This window comes from Mastomys coucha, chromosome X, assembly GCF_008632895.1.
Source record: "Mastomys coucha isolate ucsf_1 chromosome X, UCSF_Mcou_1, whole genome shotgun sequence".
Taxonomy (NCBI): Eukaryota; Metazoa; Chordata; class Mammalia; order Rodentia; family Muridae; genus Mastomys; species Mastomys coucha.
In genome coordinates this window covers 54,973,999-54,982,237 of record NC_045030.1, presented here as the reverse complement: position 1 = coordinate 54,982,237, position 8,239 = coordinate 54,973,999, and the positions used below count along the sequence as shown (strand labels likewise).

General features: G+C 37.2%; 1 pseudogene; it reads left to right on the top strand.

The window, feature by feature from the left end:
• Window positions 1–4,982: 4,982 nt before the first annotated feature.
• Window positions 4,983–5,439, top strand: LOC116091459 (annotated as a pseudogene).
• Window positions 5,440–8,239: the final 2,800 nt, after the last annotated feature.

Sequence of the window (8,239 nt, the reverse complement as noted above, 5' to 3'; positions counted from 1 at the left end):
AAGTGCTGGGATTAAAGGCATGTGCCACCATCGCCCAACTCCAGGATAGCTTTTTAAAAATCCTGTACAATGAAAGAACTTTTTGAGGAATCACCACCTGTAACTTCAATTCATACTATAGAGCAATAGTAATAAAATCTCATGGGATTGGCATAAAAACAAAGTCCCAGAAATAAACCCATACAACTACGAACACTTGTTTTTTGACAAAGAAGCCAAACCATATATGCAAAAAAGAAAGCATCTTCAGCAAATGGTTTTGGTCTAACTGGATGTCTCCATGTAGAAGAATGTAAATAGACCCATATTTATAACCCTGCACAAAACTCAAGTCCATGAGGATCAAAAATGACCTCAGCATAAAACCAGAGACATTAATCTACTAGAAGAGAAAGTGGGAAACTTCTTTGAGCACAGGAGTCAGCTTCCTGAACCAAAATCTAATAGCTCAGGTATGAAAACCAGCAATTAATAAATGAACCTCATGAAACTGAAAAGCTTTTGTAAGACTAAGGACACCTTTAATAGTACAAAATGCAGCCTACAGAAGGGGAAATATTTGACAAAGGACTAATATCAAAAATATGTAAAGAACTCAAAAAATTAGACACCAACAAACCAAATAACCCAATTAAGAAATGGGATACAGAGATAAACAGAATTCTCAGTAAAGGAATCTTGAATGGCTGAGAGGCACTCAAAGAAATGGTCAATGTCTTTAGTCATTGGGGAAATTCAAATCAAACAACTCTGATATTCTATCTTAATGAGTCAAAATGGCTAATGTCAAATTCAAGTGACAACACATGTTAGAGAGGATGTGGAGCAAGGGGAATGCTCTTCCATTGCTGGTGGGAGTCTTCATTGTTGATTGAGACTTGTACAACTTTGGAAATCAATTTGGTGGTTTCTCAGAAAACTGGGAAAATTCTACCTCAAGACCCAGCTATGCCACTCCTGGGCATATACCCAAAAGATGCCCAACTATACCACAAGGTCACTTGAAGTGGAAATTTCTGGTTTCTTTGGAGACTCAGTTGTGTCATGTGACATTTTCTGGAAACTGAGAGGTTATTTTTGCTGAGGCAGACAGGTGGGAGGATGTTTTGTTGAGAACAGACACATGGTGTTTTTCTGGAAGCTGCCTATAAAAAGGACATATGATGTTTTACTAGAGTGGATGCTTGAGAGAACATGTGATTTTCAGAAAGGGTATAAATACAATACAACCAACAGTAGATGATGCTGTGGCATTGGTTCACCTGCCTTTTTTGCTGATCATAGTTTAGTATGACTTCATAGAGAGAAACTCACCAAAAGAAGTTCTTGTGATATTCTAGCAGCCTCTTGCTGTTTTGGCAGACTTGGGTAGATTGGCAGAGCCTCTTGGTTTCTTCTGGATTGAACTGCCATTGCCAATTCGTGAACAGTATTTGCAAGTGGATGGAGCATCCAATGCTGATTCCTATGAACTGAACTGCTGCTGTCCTAACAATGAAGACTGGAATTGCCTCAAAGAACTATTTATAAATAGGCCCACATCTTCCTGTGTCCTATTTACCTATCCTTTACCACTACCTCTGGTGGATAGTGGGCTAGAGAGGGAGGTTAAACTGTTTAAGAAGTCTTATTAAAGTAGGTTTTGAAAAATATAAGCCTACTGACACTTGTTCAACTTCATAGCAGCACTATTCGTAATAGCCAGAAACTGGAAACAACCCAGATGTCCCTCAACTGAAGAATGGATACAGAAAATGTGGCACATTTATACAGTGGAATGCTACTCAGCTATTAAAAACAAAGAAATTTGTGGGCAAAAGGATGAAACTAGAAAATATCATCATAAGTGAGGTAACTCAGTCCCAGAAATACACACATGGTATGCACTCAACTTATAACTGGATATTAGCCATGAAATACAGGATAGCCATGCTACAATTCACAGGCCCAAAGAAACTAAGTAATAAGGAGGGTTCAAGGGAGGATCCCTGAATCTCACTTAGAAATGAACTAGACATTGGAGGTGGATGTAGAGAGTGAACTGGGTGGGAGAGGGGATAAGAGGGGAAGGAGGATACTGATCAGGTGTTGGGAATGAGGGAACAAGAGAGGACTGAGAGAGAGAATGGAAATTGATAGGAGGCATCTCTGGGACTGGCGGGTCCTGGTATGGGAAAGGCTCCCAGGAGTCTATGAGCTGACCCTAGCTGTGACTCCTAACAGCTGGGGATATGGACACTGAAGTGGCCACCTCCTGTAGCCAGGTAGGACTTCCAGATGATGGAGGGTGACAACAATCCACGTACAAAACCTTCGACTCAAGACTTGTTCTGCCTATAACATGCATAAGGATAAAGATGGAGCAGAGACTGAGGGAATGACCAGCCAATGACTAACCCAACTTGAGACCAATTACATGGGAGAGAGCCAACCCCTGACAGTATTACTGACACTCAACTATGCTTGCAGATAGGAGCCTAGCATAACTGTCTTCTGAGACAGTTTTTATCCAGCAGCTGATGGAAACACATGAAAAGACCCATAGCCAAATATCAGGTGGAGCTTGACAAGTATTGTACAAGAGTGTTGGGGGCGGGTAGGATTGAGGATTCAGGAGGGGTCAAGGACACCACAAGAAAACCTCCAGAATCAACTAACCTTGGCCCATGGTGTCTCACAGAGTCTGAACCACCAACTAAGGAGTATGCATAGATTACTCCCCCTACATATATATAGCAGATACACAGCTTGTTTTTCCTGAAAGTCCCCCAACTGGATCAAGGGCTGTCCCTGACTCGCTATTGTCTGCCTGTGGATCCTTTCCCCCTAACTGGACTGCTTTGTTAGGCCACAGTGGGAGAAGATGTGCATAGTCCTCCTGCAAGCTGACATTCTAGGGTGGGATGGTACCCAACAGGGGCTTCTCCTTCTTTGAGAAGGAGACGAGTAGGTAATGGGAGAGGGGCTTGTGAAGGCAGAGGTAGAAGGAACAAGGGGGGCTGTGGTTTGGATATAAAGTAAATTAATTAATTAATTAATTAATTAATTAATTAATGAAAAAGTATTTTCATACATGTATGTATTATACATTGAGCATATTTTCCACATACCCCATCCTCCCTTGTCACTTTAAACTATGACTATTTAAAATTGTGGCTATCTATGGAGCATTCTGGCATCTTCCAGCACTTTTGTATACTGTAGTATATTTGGTCAGTATTGACCAAATCAAAGTCATTACCTTTTGATATCTTTAGTGTATGTTATTGTTTAGTCTCTGAACTTCTCTATGATCAATTGTCATGGATCATACAATAGTCATTATGAACTGTAGTTCTTCACTGTGCTGGAGAATATTTATTCTTATGTTTTGTTAAGAATTATTGAACTTTCCTCTATCCTTTCTCCCTATACCATCCACTCTAACATTTAATGATTATTGATTACTATTATTCTGTTTTTGTTACAGTTTGGATTGAATAATTTTCATGTATCCATTAGCAGCAACATCTGAAGAAATAAGTTGTTAATGATCCTGAACTTTTTAAGTTGTAATACAAGGGAAAGAACGTATAAAAATTCTTCTATTGTTTCTTTTAATAGAGAAAAGCTTCTACCTCTGGAACATTTACTGTCAATTTGGAGAATTTAGTTAAGTGGAGAATTTTCGGTTTGGTGCAGTGTAGAATCTTTTCAATTCTGTAGGGACACAATATATTAATATTCACTATATAAAAAATGTCTAATAAAAATAGGCACTATAAGCTCTCTGACTAAGTATTTCAAGATTCTCCTGAGAAATGTCAAACACAGCAGAAACAAGAAAGACAAAGAGACAGAAGAAAGAAATGAAATCAAAGAATAAGGTCTTATTAGAAATGTAGGAATATTTGATTCTTTATTTTGAAAAACAGTACTTAAATATATAATTTAAGTTGTGGAAAGTTGTAACTTTCCTTTCATAGCTGCATGATGGCCATGCCATTGAAATATTACAGTTAGAATATGACAGTAATGGGAAACCACATGTGACAAATTATGTCACATGGCAGTTGCATTAGCTGGCTACTAAATCCAAAGCTCTAGGGTAGATTGTGTGTGGGTGTATTTTCATACGCAAGCTAAATGAAAATTAAATCAATTATAAGAATAATTCAAGCCCTAGTCTCTGAAGATTTGCTTCAATTAGATAATTGAGGCAATTTTGTAAAAGGTTTTTTGGGGTAGATGTTGCTAGTCTGAATTATCTGAAATTGCCTTAATTCTGTACTTCACTTTGATTATGTAGACCCAGTTGATGCTGAAGTACCCATGATGCCGCCAGTTCAGATAATTCCCTGCTCTATGGTCATCTTTTCCTTCTCACAGAAAATGTAATCTGCAGACTATGTTTATAAGTCAATTTCAGAGACAAACTCTCCAATTTATAGAGCAAATGTACAGGGCTTTTTATTTAATACATCATAGGAGACAATTACTGGAAAAGAGTGATCCAGAGAAACCACTCAAGAGTAAATACTGCTCCCTCTAATACTTTATTTTGTTGGAGATTTTAGGCTCAGGGAAAAATTGACTCAAGGTAAATAAACAAAGGCTTTTAAAAGGACATGTACTAAACCTAAATGATTTGCTATGATTAATAACATACTGCACTGACCTGTCAACTCTTAGCTTAGCTATGATGGAGGTAAAATCCTTTGGTGATGTGAGGGTCATTGAAGTACAGTCTTATTACTATGAAATCCAATGTCTAAAAATTGTTCTTATTTTGAGCTTGTACCACAGTAAGAGCCAAGATTTTAAGCTCTACTAAATACAAAACAAACAAAAACAGTCTTTATTTATGTTCATTTAAAAAACTAATAGTGATATATTATTTTAAAATATACAGCTAATATGTTTGGAGTTATTTAAAATTAATATTGAGAAAAGTACAGTGGAGTTGGAGACAAGAGCAGAGGCTGAACTCGGGATCTGACAAGATGACCGGGCTGCCCCGCAGGATCATCAAGGAAACCCAGTGTTTGATGACAAAACCAGTTCCTGGCATTAAAGTAGAACCAGATGAGAGCAATGCCCGTATTTTCATGTGGTCATTACTGGCCCCGAGGTTTCCCCTTTGAGGGAGGGACTTTTAAACTTTTACTGTTCCTTCCAGAAGAACACCCAATGGCAGTACCTAAAGTATGTTTCATGACCAAAATTTATCATCCTAATGTAGACAAGTTGGGAAGAATATATTTAGATATTTTGAAAGATAAGCTGTTCCCAATACTGCAGATCCATACAGTCCTGCTCTCAATCCAGTCTTTGTTAAGTGTTCCTAATCCAGACGGTCCATTAGCAAATGATGTAGCCGAGCAGTGGAAGACCAACAAGGCCCAAGCCATAGAGGCAGTGCGAGCATGGACTAGGCTATATGCCATGAACAAATCTTAAGTCGACCAGATCAAGTGTATGCCGCTTTTTCTGTTCTGCCAAGACTTCTTCCTCTTTTTGTTTGCATGTGATGGACATAGTCTTAGAAACTCTACAGAATAAAAGCCCAGGCATCTTCATCTCTGGTGATTACATGCACATTAGCAAATCTGTCTTGTCCTGATTTATTGCTGTAACACATGAGCAGAGGCTAGAATTATCCCGTATCATGCTGAGAGGTGCTGAGAAGCAAGGACTCTCTGCTTTGACTCCTTGCCCCATCATGGTTGAAGTACGAGGCACTGTGAGTGAAGGTAGTTGTCAGGGTTAGCTGCCAGGGGTATGGGTGTTTTTATTTCATTTTTTAGGGGGAAAGTAGTTTTATTTTAATTTTATGGCCTCTTTTCCCCTCCCCCTTAAAGGATCTAATTACAGTGGTTAAATGCAGCTAACCAACCAGGATTTTAGAATATGCTCTCTAGCCAAGTCTAACTTTAGACGCCATAGATGGACAAGCTTGATTGTCTGAACCAAAATGGGAACATTAAATAACCTCCCAGCCCTCATTAATAACATTGTGACTTTGCTGTCAAGTGTAGATTCTCCGTCCCCAACCCTGACCCCAAAAGACGAAGAAAAAGCTTGTGACCATTTTGTATGGCTTGTCTGGAAACTTCTGTAACTCTTACGTTTTAGTAAAACATTTTTTATTATTCTAAAAAAGAAAAGAAAAGAAAAGAAAAGAAAAGAAAAGAAAAACATATGTATTTTTAGTATTGCTGTAGACAAGCATCTACATAAGACTGTTTAATTGGTTGTTTTATATCAAACAACTTTTATACTACTCATTTTTACTGTCAACAATATTTTATAAATTTTAAAGAATATGGCAAAATAAAAAAAGGTATTGCAGGTATTGAAGGGGGGTCTCTGAGTCGAGTTGGGGTACAAAAGGGAAACAAGAATGTGATGTAACTCTATTTACTTAAAATATGTTTTTAAATGTTAACAAATTCAGATAAACTGAAATTATGTATCTTTTCCCATCATAATGCAATAAAACTTAAATCAATTATAAAATAACATACTGCACTATGATAGAAATACCTGATGTTCTTCAGGTAATTCTACTTAGCAATATCAAGCAGCTGCACACAAATGTCAAATGAAAAGTTGATGGAAAGGAATTCTGGGAATGAAATGGCCTCAGGTCAGATTCTGTTGACTTTGAATTGAATATATACCACAACTTAGGAAGTTTTGTTATCTAATTTTTTTCCTGAATTCTCCTTGCAATATAAATTACATTACTGAAGTGCAGAGAGGGACAAGTGAAAGAAAAAATGCTGCTTTACACCCTAGGAACTAGGTACAATGGATATGGGGGTCAGTCAATGTTGGAAGCAAATGTCCCAGACAAGCACACGTTATGATTTGAATCTTTACTCTGAAACTTATAATGATTAAGCAATGTTGATTAACAGATCACTGAGAAACCAGGAAAGTACAAGGTCTACTTTCTAAACTTTCAGTAGCTTAAGTAGTTAAGATTACTGCTATCAAAGTATGCATCCTTCAGGTATCTAATAGTTTTATTTACAAGTAGGAACTACTTATTCTCTGAAGGTAAGTGTTTAAATGACATGAGATCTCTAAAGTAAACTGTAGAGCTGCCTGCCATGAATCTACCTCCAATGCAGGATTAAGCAAAAGGTAAAATGTGTGTGCCTTTTTACCTCTTAATTCGCCAGTCTTAAATTTACCCAGGATATTACCATATAGAGCCAAAAAATGCCTGGACTTTCACTGCTGTCTCCTTGCTTTTCTCAGGATGAAAAAATAGCAATACAACCAATGTACTACATGGTATTAGCTATGAACATCATGATCAATGGATAAAACAGATATTAAGGGGTAAATATATCTTTTGTGGAAAAATATTTAGTGTTTTCTGAAAAGACATTGTATTAGTTAGGGTTTTACTGCTGTAAAGAGACACCATGACCAAGGCAACTCTTATACGGACAACATTTACTTGGGGCTGGCTTACTACAGGTTGAGGTTCAGTCCATTATCATCAAGGCTGGAGCATGGCAGCTAGGAGAAGACTGACATCCAGGCAGCTAGGACTAGGGTCTAAAAGCCCACACCCACAGTGACACACCTATTCCAACAAGGCTACACCCCCTAATGGTGCCCCTCCCTAGGCCAAGTGTATGCAAACCATCACAGACATGTATATTTTAATTGAAAATTAAAACAAATTGCAAAACAATAATATAAAATGTGATATATATATATACATATATATATATGATGTATGACATGGCTCAGTATATGTATACACTGTAGAGAATCACAATAATGAATATGATTAATATATGCTTAAATTTATAGAGTTTACCTGTAATGGTGAAAATACTTAGGATCTACCTTAGTTTAAGTATCCAGTATGGTGTGTATTACCTATAATCAGTATATTACATATTACATATTAGACCTCCAGAACTTTATGAATAAACTTTTGAACTTAACAAGTGAATCTCCATCCACTTTGTCCTTGTCCCTGACAATGACCATTCTTTTTTTTTCCACAGCTACCACATTTTATCAGCACTGACTGAAAGTCTCAGCATTGGCATCAATATAAGTCAGTTGTCCTAAGGGTAAATTAATGGGCACAACATTTTTGAAAGTTAAGTGGAGAGAAATTTTTTTCACTTTTTGCTTTTAGATACATATATGTATGAATGTATCTGGTGTCATATATATGTACTTTTTGTTGGATATTTTCTTTATTTATATTTCAAATATTATCCCC